Source organism: Drosophila takahashii, chromosome 2R (assembly GCF_030179915.1).
Source record: "Drosophila takahashii strain IR98-3 E-12201 chromosome 2R, DtakHiC1v2, whole genome shotgun sequence".
Lineage (NCBI taxonomy): Eukaryota > Metazoa > Arthropoda > Insecta > Diptera > Drosophilidae > Drosophila > Drosophila takahashii.
Window position 1 is genome coordinate 747,572 of NC_091679.1, and position 18,798 is coordinate 766,369.

The 18,798-nt window shown below is 35.5% G+C and overlaps 1 protein-coding gene and 1 long non-coding RNA gene across 9 annotated transcripts in view; one reads left to right on the top strand and one right to left on the bottom strand.

Annotated features, from left to right (window-relative positions):
- The window catches only part of rl (Mitogen-activated protein kinase rl), a 222,494-nt gene that overhangs the window by 12,737 nt on the left and 190,959 nt on the right, over nucleotides 1-18,798 (top strand). The gene's annotated exons all lie outside the window — the stretch shown is intronic.
- Nucleotides 9,894-18,798, bottom strand: part of LOC138912307 (uncharacterized) — a 110,544-nt gene continuing 101,639 nt past the window's right edge. For both annotated transcript variants that reach the window (XR_011417831.1, XR_011417833.1), the window contains one exon: nucleotides 9,894-10,654. This is a non-coding gene — a long non-coding RNA (uncharacterized lncRNA). The remainder of the gene's footprint in view (nucleotides 10,655-18,798) is intronic.

The following is an 18,798-nucleotide window of genomic DNA, read 5'->3' on the forward strand; positions in this document are numbered from 1 at the left end:
ACTTGCGCACAATCCAACCGCACAAATTTGGCACAATGGATGAACTACCGAGACAAAATTTATCGCTAACTGCGCTAACATAAGGACGAGTAAACCATTTGTTGTTTACCGAGAAAACGGCCCTTAGGGTGGTTAGAGTATCCGACTCACAATCTCTGGGTCGTGAGTTCATCTTCGGCTTTTGCAGATGATGGATTTCCTTTTTTCTTTTGGGTAAATGTCGATTTTAAGGCCTAGTACTCACTTCAATCAAAAAGACAACGAAACGAAAATTTCTATACAAAAATGACAGGCGGAAAACTTCGTGATCAAAAATTTTTATGGAGATTTTCATTTCGTAGGCTTTTCGATTGAAGTGAGTACTAGGCATAAGTCTATAGATTTTCCTATACGAAAACCATTATTCTGTGGCCTACTGGTTAGAGTGCTTGACTCCGAAGATTGCGGGCTCGATTCGATTCCCAGCGGAGACAAAAAACCTGATTTGCCAGTTAAGTATCTGTGAAGTGTAAGTGTCTATAATTAACTTCCATAGAAATTAATATAACAAATTAATTTAAAAATAAAAATAGTTAAAACAAGAGAGATTGATGTCCCGACTAGGGAGATGGATATATCACATTTGTTTGATTGCGCAAAACTTTTTAATAAATTGTCCGATTTAAAAAATGTTTCCTACATTTCGATAGGTATAAATATACACAACAAAATTGCATATATACTTCTCGGAAATCTTTTAAGATATGGGCGCAGGACACATTTTAAAATCGTTAAAATCGTAAATCGATTGTGGGCGTTAGAGGGGGCGTGCCGCTCGGCTGAAATAAACTTGCGCTGCGTAGGAAGCCAAAAAATATGTGTGGAAAATCTCAACCTTTTAGCTTTTGTAGTTTCCGAAATCTCGGCGTTAATTTTTTTTTTTCGATATGCTCAACAAAAAGTTTATTGGAGGGTGTTATGTGGAACTCAATTCACTTTCACCCATGGTAAAAATAACAAAAGTAGTGAATAAAAAAAAAAAGAGTTGCAGACTATGCGTCTAAGTCTGGAATGAGTCTTCCACAAGCGTGCCGTCCAAGTATCCAATTGTCTGATGGGTGCAATCTCTTTAGTCTTCTTCTGTTCATAGGTCTGGAAAGTCTGAAAGCAAGTCTGTTTGAGTGGGAGACGAGTCTTGATCTGTATCGAATGGTCCTATTGGTGATAGATTTACAAACAGGATTAATTTTGAGATCTCGAAAAATAGTAGTGTTTCTTGTATAGTATGGGGCGTTTATCATATGTCTTAAAATTTTGGATTGGCAGGCGTTCATACGAACAGACGGACGGACAGACGGACGGACAGACGGACGGACAGACGGACATGGTTATATCGACTCCGCTAGTGACCCTGATCAAGAATATATATACTTTATGGGATCGGAAATGCTTCCTTCTAGCTGTTACATACTTTTGCACGATTACAATATACCCTTTTACTCTACTAGTAACGGGTATAAAAATAAATTTAAAAAAAACCAACAATTTTTTTCGGGTAAAATACTATTTTGTAGGTCATCTATTATTTTATAGGTAATTACTCTTTTTTGGGGCATTTTCTATTTTTTTTTTGGTTGGGGCAGTTTTTACTATTAAATAGTTGATTTTACATCGTTTTTTTTGTGTACCTCAAGTTATTAGGTCCGCAACTGTTTTAATGCTGACGATGTTAAATTGTGTTTCTCCATGTCATTGCCGGATTCTTGCTTTCGTCTTTAATTACATCTTGACTATTTACAGACTTGGTGCAAACTCAATAATTGATATCTTAACTTTTGTAAATGTAATGTTATGACTTTTTATTGTTGTAATCCAATGTAATGACAATGTCCTTTAACGTATTTCTACTGTACAAGACGTGGGAGTTTCATTTGAGCATAAACTTTGTTTTAATGATCACATACCACTAATTTATAATAAAGCCTTTTAGCCTTTACGAAGCGTTGCTCAGAGGAGTTTGAAGACCCTTATACAACCAAGCTTTTATAGGTATATGTATCTCTTGTTCTTGTTATATGTATCTCTTGTTCGGCCATCGTTAGAGTATTGTTCATGGTCACCGCAAACGCTAACACTAACCAAAATATGTTGGAGTGTAATTTTCATACACAAATTAATAAATGGTGATGTCGACTCCTCCTTTCTCCCAAGTTCCCTAAACTGGAATGTACCATGCAGGACAATTCGCCGGTTTCGGCCCCTGTCTTTGCCATTGTGCAGGTAAAATTTTGCCCTTAATGACCCTTTTCGTGTTCTTTGTGATAAATATAATTGATATCAGTCATGTCTTGTTATATGGAGTCTCTTCAGTGTCTTATAACACAGGCCTACAGTGTTTTTGGTGCAGCCCTATCGGCATTAAATTGTGTTAATATCAGTGTTGGGAAAGGTACTGTGTTTTTTTACCTAGGTAAGGTAAAAGGTATTGTCAAAAATAAATACCTAGGTAAGGTAAAGGTACTTAAATTTCCCAGTACCTAGGTAAAGGTAAAAGGTATTTATAAGGTATTTTTTATTTTTTATAATTTTTTTTGTTTTGTTCAATGTAATCATTTAAACTTAAAATAAGACTAGTTTTCAGTTTTTAGTCGTCTTAATCAAACAATATCTTTTCATTTCATTTAAATTTAAATGTTTTAATTTTGTGCATATATTTTTAAACCACGCGGCATGAATAATTTTATGCACGTATCACTTCATTAATGTATTTATGAAACCCTCATGTACATATTTGGCGCGCAAAAATTCCGTATGTAGAAACATTGACTATATATTGTGCATATGCATGTATATGCCGTTTGTTTACGTACATACGGCATTTTTGCGCGCCAAATACACTTTGGTTTCATAAATAAATTGATGTAGTGATGGGAACATACATACGTGCACAAAATTATATAAAAAAAGCTGCGATTAGTTTTAACTTCACAAAACAAACAATAGAACGGCTGAATTATTAATGCTGCGTTCCGACTTTTACAATTCTGAAACGAAACGATACAATGAAACGATACTACAGTGTCGCAGTCAGATTTGGCTATTTTAAATCAGAGCAATGTTTAATACCTATGTAAGTACCTTAATAATTCCAAAGGTATATAAAAATAAATACCTAGGTAAGGTAAAAGGTACTCAATTATTTGTATACCTAGGTAAGGTAAAAGGTACCACTAAATTGTACCTAGGTACGTACCTAGGTACGTACCTAGGTACGTACCTAGGTAAAAGTATCTAGGTATGTCCCAACACTGGTTAATATAGACGGATATAAGCATATCTGCATACTTAGTTTTTGAGTTTAACGGGTGGTATTCGTGCAATCGCGGTTTGAAAAAGTAGCAACATTTAATTTTTTGATTTAAAATATCTTCGGGGTCTGTGCTCAGTTGTAACAAAACTTAAAATTGTGGGGGGAGATTTTTTTTAGGCATATTAACCCCTTAAAAATATACGGCTCTGATCTAGTTTTCACTTCCGAAAGATTCACACGGAATCGAATTTCTCAGACCTGTTCCAGGACTCACATCCGAAAGAAATGCACGGATTCAAAAATCCCTCTTTGTTACTCTGTTAACTTTTGAAAAACTCACACGGAAACTTTCCGCCAAGCATTTGACAGGCGGACTTAAATCCGCCAGCATGAAATCAAATTCACTTCCGAGTAAAAACTGGAACAGGCCGGATAATTATTCTATGTTCGGCGCCTATTGCTAACCAAATTAAAAGCCACATTTTTACGAATGTGTCAGATATTTATGTAAAATGGGATTTAAAAACAAGAGGGAACGTCATAGTCGGGTGCCCCGACTATCAGATACCCGTTACAGGTAAAGGGAGTGCGAGGGAGATGGAGATAGAGATAGAAAACGTTGATCACGCATAACTTTTTAACGAATGGTCCGATTTGAAAAAATTCTTCTACATTTCGATAGGTATTGATAAACACAATAAAACTGCATTTTTACTTTTCCAAAATATTAAAATTTTTAAAATCGTATATAAGCGATTGTGGGCGTTAAAGGGGGCGTTGCACCATTTTGAAACAAACTTGCGCTGCGTAGGAACTCCTAAAATCTGCATGCAAAATGCCAATCTTCTAGCTGTTATAGTTTCTGAGATCTCAGCGTTCATACAGACAGACAGACGGACAGACGGACAGACGGACAGACGGACAGACAGACGGACAGACGGACAGACGGACAGACGGACATGGCTAGATCGACTCGGCTAGGGATCCTGATCAAGAATATATATACTTTATGGGGTCGGAAACGCTTCCTTCTCCCTGTTACATACTTTTGCACGAATACAATATACCCTTTTACTCTACGAGTAACGGGTATAATAATTGTTACTTTTCCCGTTCTTAAGGAAAAAATTCTATAAATTTCATTCTTTGACGTACAATGGTCTTATTTGTCTTAAAAGTTCGGATCAGCGGTCGGCAGCGCCCTATTAAGTGAGCATAGGGTTTTGTTCTGCCGGCGCGCTGCTCGCACACGTATAACGTAGAACAGCGGTCTGCACACACACATCGATGAGCTGCCCAGTGCAAATTACTCACACAAATATAAAACAAAATGTCAACGTATGTGTGTGCCGACCGCTGCTCTAGATGCCTGTAAAATATTTTAGGGCACATATTTTTCCTTGTATTTTTTTAAGCCTGTTCACCGCATCAAGTTGGTTGGGAACAGAGGTGAACAAATTACTTCAATGACTCATAGGCTTTGATTGACTCAAATTATGATGGAACCTTAAATACTATTATGTAAAAGGGCATCTAAGCAATTTTTTGGTATAGGTTTTATTATAATTGACTACAGACCCTCAAAGATATCATAAATCAAAACATTAAATGTTGCTATTTTTTTCCAACCGCGATTGCCCGAATACCACCCGTTAAACGCAAAAACTAAGTATGCAGATATGCTTATTTACGTCTATATTAACATATTTTAATGCCAATAGGCCTGCATCTTTAAATAAAGTCCATTTTGTTGACCTGTGTAATGAGTTATTATTGTTATTGTCCTTATATTTGTAAATCAATCGATGTGAGCAGAGACATATCGGTGAAAAATTACCCTTTTGTGGTTTGGTGCTATTGTTGAAAAAAAAATGTATATTAAAATTGTTTAAAAAGCAGTTCATTCCCTGCAGTAAACGGAATCAGTTTTGGTCCTGTAAAATACTAGTTGGGACAGGAAGGTTAACTAGTTCAAGTTATGTCCATTCCCTTGTAACGAACTGGTCCATTTTTCAGGGTAGGGGGGGTAACTTTGCGATTTTTTCTATAAAAACTGGTTGGATGGATTTAATTCAAACCAATTGTTTATTATAAAGTGTCATTTAAATAACATCCACTAATTTTTATAGCCGATACTATCGGCTAATATATCGGTGGCAAAGCGATTGCTGGAACACTATTAATACGGGAAATGATAATTAAATGGAATTAAAACAAACTTACTTTTTTTGAGGCAAGTCGCCCTCTCTAGGACTTGAACCCGGGACCTTTGGATTTGTAGACACACTAACTGATTAAACCATACACGCATCACATTTTGTAATGCCCTAAAAAGGTTTATGAATTTAAGTGTGACATAGTTCAAAAACAGTGATTTTTCACATATATTTTGCCTAAGACAGATTAAACTAAGTTTAAAATAAAACTAAACCATCACCTAGCAAACAAAAGACAAACAAAAATAATTTACAAAGACTGGGGATTGAACCGATAACCTATTCAGTTTGATTGGTTTTGTGTTAAATTTCCCAATACATTTACACCCTAGGAGGCTACGAGGCTAAGACTGTCTTATCGGCCGGTAAGGTGATGGACACCATTTTTTGGGATTCACAAGGGTTGATCTACATCGACTACCTGTAAGAAGGGAAAATCGGCAAAATTAAATATTTTGTTGGTCTTCAATCTTCGTGGTATTCAGTGTTGGGAAAGGTACTGTGTTTTTTTACCTAGGTAAGGTAAAAGGTATTGTCAAAAATAAATACCTAGGTAAGGTAAAGGTACTTAAATTTCCCAGTACCTAGGTAAAGGTAAAAGGTATTTATAAGGTATTTTTTATAATTTTTTTCTTTTGTTCAATGTAATCATTTAAACTTAAAATAAGACTAGTTTTCAGTTTTTAGTCGTCTTAATCAAACAATATCTTTTCATTTCATTTAAATTTAAATGTTTTAATTTTGTGCATATATTTTTAAACCACGCGGCATGAATAATTGTATGCACGTATCACTTCATTAATGTATTTATGAAACCCTCATGTACATATTTGGCGCGCAAAAATTCCGTATGTAGAAACATTGACTATATATTGTGCATATGCATGTATATGCCGTTTGTTTACGTACATACGGCATTTTTGCGCACCAAATACACTTTGGTTTCATAAATAAATTGATGTAGTGATGGGAACATACATACGTGCACAAAATTATATAAAAAAAAACTGCGATTAGTTTTAACTTCACAAAACAAACAATAGAACGGCTGAATTATTAATGCTGCGTTCCGACTATTACAATTCTGAAACGAAACGATACAATGAAACGATACTACAGTGTCGCAGTCAGATTTGGCTATTTTAAATCAGAGCAATGTTTAATACCTATGTAAGTACCTTAATAATTCCAAAGGTATATAAAAATAAATACCTAGGTAAGGTAAAAGGTACTCAATTATTTTTATACCTAGGTAAGGTAAAAGGTACCACTAAATTGTACCTAGGTACGTACCTAGGTAAAAGTATCTAGGTATGTCCCAACACTGGTGGTATTTAGCTAAAACATCATGAGGTGAAAATAGTAGAAAGTACTTTATGATGAGTTATCATTAATAACACATGGTCTTTACTTTATTTTTTATGACTTCTGCAGATTGGTTGCGCTCATGGTCAAATCTGTAAGCAAGAGCTCGATGAGGGCGGCAAAAATGTTAAAATTTTTAAGGAATAATGGAATTGTAGAAGTCAAGGAAGAACAAGAGATGCTCCGACTATCAGATACCTGTTACTTAGCTAAAGGGCGTCATAAAAATTTGATCGGGCATAACTTTTTAACGAATAGTCTGATTTAATAAATTTCTACATTTCGATAGGTATGAGTATACACAACAAAATTGCATTTATACTTCTCTGAATTCTTTAAAGAATAAGATTCAAAATCACTATGGACGGCAGTCCATGTAGTGACGAAGCGCACCAGGAGAGTGTGCGAAGACTACTACTACCGCAAAATTGAAAATCTGCTGTGATAGTCCGATCGTAATGAGTAATACACCAATCGAAAGGTATTGCAAAAACTTAAAGGATTGCATACCAAGACTTTAAGGGCCGGTTTCTCGAGTGCCGGCTAACATTTCTCGAACAGATAAAGTCCCTGCTAAGGCATTTTGGCTTTCTCGAGCATCAATGTGAGAGCTAACTTTGACAGGGACTCGGAGTCCCTGTTAAGCGTTTTCGACTCGATAGAATGACAGCTGATTTCCCAGAGCCAACTAAGAAGAAGAAACGAAATCACAGCTGACTTTTCCTTTGAATTATACCCAAACAGCTGATGAAATAATCGAAGCACGCCATTTTTTGCGCTCTACAGCACAATTCTGTGCGTTAACAGCACTCTGTAATTGTTTCTCGTTCAGATAAATTAAAGCAATTGAGAAAGCGGAATTGCTTTTACGAACAGTTTATCTGGTATTTAAGTTTTTCGAACAGATAGCTATCAGGGACTTTGACAGGGACTCGAGAAACCGGCCCTAAGAAAATCAATTGGCTTGGGAGAGAGAGCGGTGAAAGTAAAAAAGTGAAAATTTCGAAATTTGGAGCTGTTGGGGCCGGTGGGGATAAATGCCCCCTCGCAATGTTTTAGTTGTATTCCTTTTGAAAATACCCGTCGAATGAGGGGTCATTTGTCAAAATCCGACGATCCGTTCAAAAGTTATAGCCAAAATAAGATTTTCTTTGTCTTCCCAAAATGAAAATTTAATTCTGTTTGTCAGTTTGTCAATTTGTCCAAAACATGTTTTTTAAGTTTTGAAAATTTGATATGACGTTCATCACATCGATATGAAAAACTTTTGTTCTACCACTTTTGGAAAAACTCGCTAGTTTAGCGGGAAAACAGCTATAAATAGCTAAAATTCGGAAAGCCGTAACTTCTATACTACTAAAGCTACAGACTTGTGCTGCATCTCGTTTAAAAGGTATTTTTAAATGCTATAAACGCCTTCTATATGCAATTTGTGTAAATCTAATAGTTAAAAAAATATGAACAAAAGACAATTTTTTAAAACTTTTTTTTAGCTTTTTTTTATTTTTCTCAAAAACGGCTCTAACGATTTTCTTTAAACCCTTAAACTGTATAGCCCTTGAGATTCCTTAAATTTTGGTATATAACACATTACTGTAAAAAGTCACGTTTAAAAGTTATTTTTATACGAAAATAGCCACTTTTGCCAGCTCGAACAACTAAAGCTTCCTGAGTATTGAATTTTGTGTGAGGGTATCCGAACTGTATTTTAGGGTCATGGAATCAGTAAATTTGCACTTAAGAGTTCCATATAGGAATTTTTTTGTTCTACGACTTTTGGAAAAAGCCGCTACTTTAGCGGGAAAAAGCTAAAAATGACTAAATTTCGTTAGTTTGTAAGTTCTACACTACTAAAGGTACAGACATGTGCCATACCTCGTTTAAAAGGTATTTTGAAATACTTAAACGCCTTTTTAACTTAATTTGTTTAAATACAATGGCTTACAAATTATTATTGACCAATTTAAATTTAAATGTTTATATTAGCACCTATGAGAGCAAAAGTAAACAAACAAAAACTTCTGATATCAAATAAAAACACCTCTAAACGAGGTAAAAAACTAGTGACGATCGCACCTTCAACGTACAAAAGTTCTGATATCAACTTTTGTGACGAAAAATGATTTTAGATGCGACTAAATAAGTACGTTACCTAAAATTTATTCATTCGGCACGCTACAACAAAAAACTTTCGTGTAGATATTAAATATTTGCTAAAGCGGGCCGAACGAGTAAATTTTAGATAGCGTACTTATTTAGTCGCATCTAAAATCATTTTTCGTCACAAAAGTTGATATCAGAACTTTTGTACGTTGAAGGTGCGATCGTCACTAGTTTTTTACCTCGTTTAGAGGTGTTTTTATTTGATTAAATTTAGAGGGGGCGTGAACGGGTAAAAAATACAAGTAACGGATATAAAAACAATAAACTTACAAAAATGTAGACCTCCGAGTCAAAGACCTATAACCTTATTTAACAGCGAAAGTACGTTTCGTTCTGTTTTATCCCGGTACTAGGGCTATACTAGTTTAAAAAGTATATTAACATTTTGCAACGATTCTCGAAGTCTTTGCAATTGACATTAAAATGATGTGGGAAAAAAGTATAGCTATTCCGATGGCTCTTTATTTATGGCTGCTATGTCTAACCAAACTTTTGCTATTCGTGCCCCCTTCTTCCCTACAATTATACAAATATAAGTTTTAATATTTCAGAGCTGTACGCTCTGAATGGGGGTACAATAGATCTGAACAGGTCGCGGTACACTTACTTTGATTTAATTTAAAATTAATTTAAAACAAATAAATTTAATATCCTGATGAAGTAAGACTATCGGCCCTGTTCTAGTTTTTACTTCCGAAAGATTCACACGGAATCGAATTTTCCAGACCTGTTCCATGACTCACTTCCGAAAGAACTGCACGGATTCAAATATCCCTTGTTGTTACTCTGTTAACTTCCGAAAAATTCACAAGGAAACCATGCGCCAAGCATTTGAGAGGCGGACTTTCCGCCAGCATGAAATGAAATTCACTTCCGAGTGAAAACTGGAACAGGCTGGTATGTCTTTTTGAGTAACATCGGTCACTTTGTTACTTAGGAACTAAAGGAACCATTTCATTTAAAAATACAATAATTATTTTGACATTTAGAAACTTACAGAAAATTACATAAATGCTTAAATAATAGGGAAAGAAAGAGGAAAATTTAAAAAGAAAGAAGAAAATTGAAAACTAATAAAATTAGCTACTGCCCTTCAATGAGGTCATTTCAATAGCGAACGGCCTGAATAAAAAGTGCTTTTCAGTCATCGCACGTTTTAATTTTTTACAGACAATGTTGTCTGTTCTGGCCGAGGAAGCTAATTGCAATTGTTTAGGTAGGTATTTTGTCTCTTTTCTAAGTAAGAATTTATACAGAAATAGCAAGGTTTTTACCTTAATCCGCGACTCAAAGCTTAAATCGAAAATTTTATTTACATGACTTGTAATGTGATTCCTACGGTCTACATTAAATAAAAATCGGTTAATTGAATTGAAGGCAACTTCAATGGCGTTGCATGATCCGAATAATTAGATTCCGTAGAACAATATTGGGATCGCCACTAGCATCCTGATATTTTGCGGAATTAGTTCTTGGGTTAAAGATAATTGCCTCAGTATGCCGCACGCTTTAAGTGAAGTTTTCATCCCAAGTTAAAGTGGAGTTAAATTCTATTCCTAGGTTTGTGGATCGCTCAACAAAGTCTATTTCAACATTTTTTACCTGGATCTTCGGAAGGGAGCTGAAATTAATCAAATTTTTGTATATTAATAGGCATTTGGATTTGGCAATTATTTATATGTTTAATCCAGAGCTTGCAAATAACTGTCAACCGATTTTCCTGAGGCAGTTTAATCTCGACAAAACCGAAAAAAATGTTGCTCACAAACTCTCTCTCTGAGCGGAACCCTTTTTTACCCAGCGGCGAACAGGCGAATGGGGTCTGGAGAAAAAATGCATTACATGTAAAGAAAATGTAACCGATTACAATCGCTGCTTTTCGTTAGAGAAGTTGTAATCAGGGCTCCTATGACTTCGTTTTTTCGTTCGCTAACGATTTCCCTTCGTCAAAAATCACAAACACACATAAAAATTATTGTCTATGTGTTCGTTTTTCGTTTCCCCTCCCTCACGTTTGAGCTTCGGAACTTTAATAATAACAGCATGCATTCTAAATATAGTTTGACGAACTAAAAAAAGCACAGACAATGGCCGAGCGGTTAGCCTTTCCATCCATTATACAATAATACCCATGTTCAATTCCTACATGAGGAAAGACTATTTTTTGTTTTCATAAATGAACATGCATTACAACTCAGCATACGTTTTTCAAATTGTATGTTGAATTTTCTCTAGATTCTCTACATTTTGCATTACAATTTCGGAAAAGTATATTGAACTCGTAATGGAGACCCGAAGGTGATTCGGCCCTAGCATACTTTTCCCATTACTAGTAATGCAAATTTTCTCCCGACCACATTACAAGGCGGCCATGCCTATGGCAAAGTAATCCATGTTGTAATCCATTGTTTCTCTATTACGAGAGGAGAAGTAATGCATTCGTAATCCATTTTGTAATGGCAATTTTCGCCGCTGGGTAGTTTTGCTTGTCGGTTTCGGTCCGACCGTTCGGCTCAACCTAACAAAGCAATCGGTCTTTCAATAACCACTCGGTGAGACCCTTTTAAATTAACAGTCACCTAAAAGGGTTTCTATAAGACTACTGTTAAATAAAAGTCAAAAAAATGGGTTTTCTCTAGAAAGGAAAAAGTATAGGCCTGCTGTGATATGTGCATAAATTTTACATAGGAAATCAAGATAATTCTAAAATTGCATTGTACATATAAATGTATATAAAATTGTATTCTGAATATAGGTTAGCTGCTATTTTTTTGTTTGCTCCAATATATTAATTGACTATATAAGGAACTATCTTTAATAAGAAATGCCATAAAGAAACGAATTACCTTTCAAATGAGCTATACCATAAGAATAAATGAGAACTACCATAAGTCTTAAGATAAAAAATGGCTCAAAGTATTCCAACTAAGCCTATTCCTACAAAATGGATCGCGCGTTCCTTCAAATCTTTCGAAATATTTTGAATAAAACTGAATAATGTTGTGTAGATATTCTTAAATAGTTAGGAATTGATTTAAAGCTACATAAACAAAATTTGAAACTGCTAAAGGAGGTTTAACCTGTTAAAAAGCTCCAATTTTTCTTGCAGCTTAAAAGATTCGCTTCTTATTACGTGGATTTGGTTATTAACGTGGATTTGGTTATTAATTATAAGAAAGATATGCCAAAAGTGGAGTTTTGGAATCGTAAATTATTTAAAATATGTAGAATATTGGAATTAAATGGTAAATGGGCTAATCTTACAGATTAAGCTTTAGAAAATACACATTACGTATTTTCCCTTACCCTTTTGAATTTTAATAATCAAAAAGCCATGTTACGATTAAAGCATTACTGAACAGGTCACACATACACACTCATACATTCACAAAAGACCGTTTTCCTTAACAGACCGAGCAAAGTAGTCAGTAGAAACCGAAACCGAAATAACTCTGAAAAAAAGGGTTTTGCTCTGAGCGTAACATCTGTTAAGCAAAAACCCTTTTAAGGGGTTAGCTCACACCCGGTTGTCATAGGGTTTTTTGTGACAGGTTTTTTCCAAACACTTTGAAAAGGTTGACCGAACCTTGCAAGCTCCGGTTTAATCTCATTGTACCTAATTCTGATACACTCATCTGCATAAAGGTGCACATCACACATAGAAATACATTTAGGAAGGGCTCATTCCAAGTGAAACGTGACAGGCCAATTTGGATCAAATCTCAAAATCAATCGAAACTTTTTTTCGATAGAGGATTGAAATATAAGGATCGTTTTTTATTTTTATACCCCTGCAGAGGGTATTATAATTTCAGTCATATGTTTAACGCAGTTAACTTCCTTTCTTGTTTTTATACCCGTTACTCGTAGAGTAAAAGGGTATATTATATTCGTGCAAAAGTATGTAACAGCTAGAAGGAAGCGTTTCCGACCCCATAAAGTATATATATTCTTGATCAGGGTCACTAGCCGAGTCGATCTAGCCATGTCCGTCTGTATGAACGCTGAGAACGCCCCCTCTAACGCCCACAATCGCTCACTAACGATTTTAAAATGTGTCCTGCGCCCACATCTTTAAAGATTTCCGAGAAGTATAAATGCAATTTTGCAATTTAAACTTGCGCTGCGTAGGAAGCCAAAGAATATGTGTGGGGAATCTCAACCTTCTAGCTTTTGTAGTTTCTGAGATCTCAGCGTTCATGCAGACGGACAGACGGACATGGCTAGATCGACTCGGCTAGTAACCCTGATCATGAATATATAGGGTCGAAAACGCTTCCTTCTACCTGTTACATACTTTTGCACGAATCTAATATACCCTTTTACTCTACGAGTAACGGGTATAACAACGATAAAACGGCAGCATTCAATGTTATATGGTAATATTAGAGTTTGTTTTACATAAAATCAAAGATCACAATTCAAATTCTTGAATAAAAAAAGTTCGTCACAATACCCTACAAGGTACACTTGGAGCAAAAACGGAGTCACTCTCAAAAGGGTCAACCAAAAAAATCGTCAAGTACCAAAAACTTTTGATTAAGATCCCATTTATACAAGCATATATTTATCTGATTTTATTTTCCACCCATCTTCGCTCTGGCTCTACTAAAACACAAATAAATTGAATAAGTTTGCTAGTTTTCGCACCACCTTTTTAGAAAAAATTACCTCATTAATAAATTACGGGACTTCTTACTAATATTACTGTAAATACATTGTCGACACGATAAGAGGAGACGAATACATTTATGAGTGATTCTTTGTGAAACGTATCGAGATTTTCTTCATGGTCTCAAAACGATATCTATTTTTTATGATACTATCACACCATTTAAAAAAGATTTTTAAAAAAGTTAAAAAAAAAATTCATTTGACAGAAGCGAAGATAGCGATGCTATTTTTTTGTTTAATTCATTTATAATTTTAAATTACGTGGGGTAAAAAATAAATAAAAATACTCAAAAATTTTTATTTTTGCCAAGCTTTCAGATGAAAATAACAGCCATAATGGTTCCAATGCAAAATACAGTCCAAACTTTAAAAAAAATATTTCATTCGCGGTTTTCTGCAAATCGGCATTTTTAATCTTTATAAAAAAATAGCATAATGTTCTATACATAATTCTTGTTGACTCCTAAAAGTTTCGTCATGGGACCTCCATTACTTTCTGCATAATTTAATAAAACATTAAAAAACAAAGCAGTCTTTCGTTGTTATACATTAAATTATATTAGACGAACAGTTGCGTTCTTCATAAATTCCGGGAGAACGACCGTTCCCATTTAGGTAAAACCAATAGGAAAAATGCAGTTTTGTATAACAAATAAATCCCTACCAATTTCAACGTGGGACAATAACTTCTTGCTAATTATTTAGTTCTAAAGAAGAACACTCGAATATATAGCAACACATTACATCCAAGCTAAGACCATTCCAGGCTCCTGGTAAATAACGCACCTCGTTCGGTTCATGTCGCTCCTTGATTCCCCCTGTGGCGGCGCTCCACTGTTGTTTTAAGCCTCCTTACAATGATTTGTGTATTGGGAAAATTTAAATGTCTTCAGCGAATGACTATCTTTTTAAAAGAGTTTGCTATTAGGTGTTGGAGAAATATGATGGTGCTTTTGAGAACGTGGAATGGTCTTAGCTTGGATGTAAGGTGTTGCTAACGTGTTGTTCTTCCTTAGAACTACATAAGTAGCAAGAAGTTATTGTCCCACGTTGAAATTGGTAGGGACTTATTTGTTATACAAAACTGCATTTTTCCTATTGGTTTTACCTAAATGGGAACGGTCGTTCTCCCGGAATTCATGAAGAACGAAACTGTTCGTCTAATATAATTTAATGTATAACAACGAAAGACTGCTTTGTTTTTTAATGTTTTATTAAATTGTGCAGAAAGTAATGGAGGTCCCATGACGAAACTTTTAGGAGCCAACAAGAATTATGTATAGAACATTATACTATTTTTTTATAAAGATTAAAAATGATTTGCAGAAAACCACGAATGAAAATTTTTTTTTAAAGTTTGGACCGTATTTTGCATTGGAACCATTATGGTTGTGTTTTTCATCTGAAAGCTTGGCAAAAAAAATAATTTTTGAGTATTTTTATTTATTTTTTATCCAGCGTAATTTAAAATTATAAATGAATTAAACAAAAAAATAGCAACGCCATATCTTCGCTTCTGTCAAATGGATTTTTTTGAAACTTTTTTAAAAATCCTTTTTAAATGGTGTGATAGTGTCATAAAAATTAGATATCGTTTTGAGACCATGAAGAAAATCTCGATACGTTTCACAAAGAATCACTCATATGTATTTTTAGTAAAATAACATAATTTAAAATTGTAAACCCAAATTTGTTTATTATCAATACCTTCACATAAGTAAAATATCTTCATGATGTTAAGGCGCGCGAATGAACCAGGGCTGACGATATTTCAAATTATGAACATTTCTTGCTAACTTAAACTGCGGTTTTCTCAGAAGAGGCACAAAAGGGCAGGCTAATTTTTTCAGAATATGTAGATAAATATCTAAACTTTTTTTTTAAAAAAGAATTAAACGGGGATCTAGGGTGTAACACTACTTTACGACCAAGGATATCCAAAAAATCCCTTTTTTTTGGACCACCTTTAAAAAATTAAAAAAATAGTAATTATGTATCTAAATTTTTTTTTTTTTTTTATTTTAAGAATTGGTTGCTCTTAAAATTTCAATCGTTACTTATACAACTTAGGCCCTTGGGCCCTTTTTTTTTATTGGCTAAAATTATATTTCGAAAAATCCACTTTATAAATCTGTAGTGGGAGAACTATTAATCACAGATCACTCTTTCCTTTTGATTTGTATAGAGAATTTAATTGTTTTTAAAGTTGCATTGCAACATTTAAAAAAAAAAAAAAAAAACATTTTGGCAGGCTTTTTGTTCTAGGCGCCCCACAGTGTAACGGGTATAAAAACAGTCAACGACATCAGACGTACTTTTGTATCGCTCCGCCGAATGATTATAAAATATAGTGAAAATAACCGAATTTAATTGCGAAAAGACGCTCTGGGTAGTCATGGGTACAAGTGCTCGTGTTGCCCATGAAAATTTTAAGATTAGTGTGATAAATTAATAATATAAACTATAAATTATAAATTAAAAGCCAACGTGTCAGAGTGTAAGCTCTGAATATTAATTAAAATGAGCACAGCTCGGCAACAACAACAAGACGAACGTCGTCAATCAGAAACAACGCTTACCTTTGTATAAGAGCTGATGAGTCAATAGTACCTAGGAAAACTGCAACATTGCAAGAGAACACAGCGAGAGCGCGCTCGCTCTCCCCTGCATTACTATGTGCAAGCGGCACAGCACCCAATGAGCCGTAGAGTGCCCAATGCCCGTCCCCCGACCCCTACGACCTTACAAACAATAGTACAACAACTAAGAGCACAATGCCTGTATTTACCACTGTGACTTCGACACTAACAACAACAACCAACAACAACAACAACCAACAACAACACCCAACAACAACTACATCTACTGCAGTCACTCAGGGCCCGGCATCGTCAGTTCTGACCGGCAAGCTACCCTTCCCCCAACAAAAAAAAATACGAAAAACGCTAACGGAACGTTAATACAAACTGGAATCGATCGCTATGTGCAAATAAAAAGAAAATTAAGCCCGCAATCTTCTAGAAAAACCAACGCATCAAAAGTATTAAAATGAAATACTATTACTGTCCCGAAAAATCCGCTGACCAATAATAGATTTTCGATTCTTGGTGACACAAACGAAGATAATGCTGCCAACCAAACAACCACGGCTAAGAAACCAAGGCCACCACCCATATATGTTCGTCACGGAAATTGTGCTGAGCTAGTCAAAAAAATAACTGACCAAATTGGAGCTAACAAGTTCTATAAAACGAGGAACATAAATGTAATAAAAATTCATGTAAACGACGAACAAGATTATCGATCGGTTGCCAAATACCTAGATGAGGGAAAAGCAAATTACTATACCTTTCAACTCAAAAGTAGCAAAGGGCTACAAGGGCTACAATCAAAAGAATGGAATCAACAGTTCAAACCATTAAAATAATAGCTGGGATTAAAGAAAAGGGTTTTAATGCCAAAACGGCTACAAAAATAATAAACAAACAAAATTCCCCAGCCAATGTTCAAGATAGAACTGACGCCTGAAAATAAATAAAAATGAAGTTCACCCAATCTACAAGCTTCAATATCAATTGCACCGCAGAATCACGGTTGAGGAAACCCATAAACGGAATGGACCTGTCGAATACGAATTGTCAAGAATATGATCATACGAGAAAATACTGCAAACTTCGCGCAGTCTGCGTTGTCTGCGGGGATGCACATTTAAATAAATAAGGAGCGCCAATCTGCCAAAAAATGTAGCAACTGTGGGGAAAACCACACGGCCAACTACAGAGGTTGCCGTATTTATAAGCAGATGAAAAACCGCCTAACCCAAAAAATAACTGCAGCTAGAAACCCAGCCAGCCGCCAAAATCTTCCATACATACCATCAACAACGACACCGGGAGTCTCTTTTGCTCAGGCGCTGAGCTACAACAACGGGTCTTACGCTTCAGTTCCAACACCTACATTTAAACAAACCACTCCAGGATTGTTGCAGCAACAGGCATCGAACCATACTTCGGAAAGTATCTGCGTAAACACATCCCAATTACCTAGTGGTATATAGTTAATGCTGGCAACTATAACAAAAACAATGGGAGTAATGCAGCAAACTCTGCAGGAGCTTGTGCGCACTCAAAATCTGCATAGATGATTACTCTTAAAATATCTTTCTGGAATGCGAATGGCATTTCGCAGCACAAATACGAGCTTATGCAGTTCCTTGATCAATATGACATTGACGCCATGCTCATATCAGAGACTCGCATAACAAATAAAAACTATTTTCATCTTACTGGCCATACATTTTATTCGACAAATCATCCTGATGGGAAGGCTCATGGAGGTACTGGAATTTTGATAAAGAATCGCATTAGGCATTACGAGATGCAGACCCAAGGCGGCTACCTATACCTAGCCTCTATATACTGCCCACCGCGCTTCGCTATTACCGAAGCAGAATTCCTAAACTTCTTCGATGTATTGGGTGACCGCTTTATAACAGCTGGTGACTACAATGCACAGCACACCCACTGGGGATTTCGACTCATCAACCTCAAGGGAAAACAACTTTACAACGCTATAATAACTCCACAAAACAAGCTTGATTTTATTTCTCCGGGTAAGCCAACAGATCCAAATAAGAAACCTGACCTGATTGATTTTTCTATCACAAGAAGAGTGCCGCAGGCTCATGTTCGTGTGGAGCACTTATCAGATCTATCATCAGATCATTCGCCCATCTTGCTTCACCTCTACGACCATCCTCAGGTTACAGAACGGTTACATTCTCTAACTACTGGTAAAACAGACTGGCTTAAAATCAGAAAGTATGTAAGTACTCATAGTAATGACCGCCCAAACATTTCCTGTGAAGAAGACCTCGACAATTCAGTTGAACCGTTAGTGAATGTTATTACACTGTCTGCACAACATTCCACGCAACCTATAACATCTAATAAACCATTTAACAGCAGACGTGCTTCTAGGCACATCGAAGAACTGCTATACAATAAGAGAAGACTTCGTCGAGAGTGGCAAGCCCATAGATCCCGAGCCTCCAAGGAGCGCCTAAAAATAGCCAACTGCATGCTCTGCAAG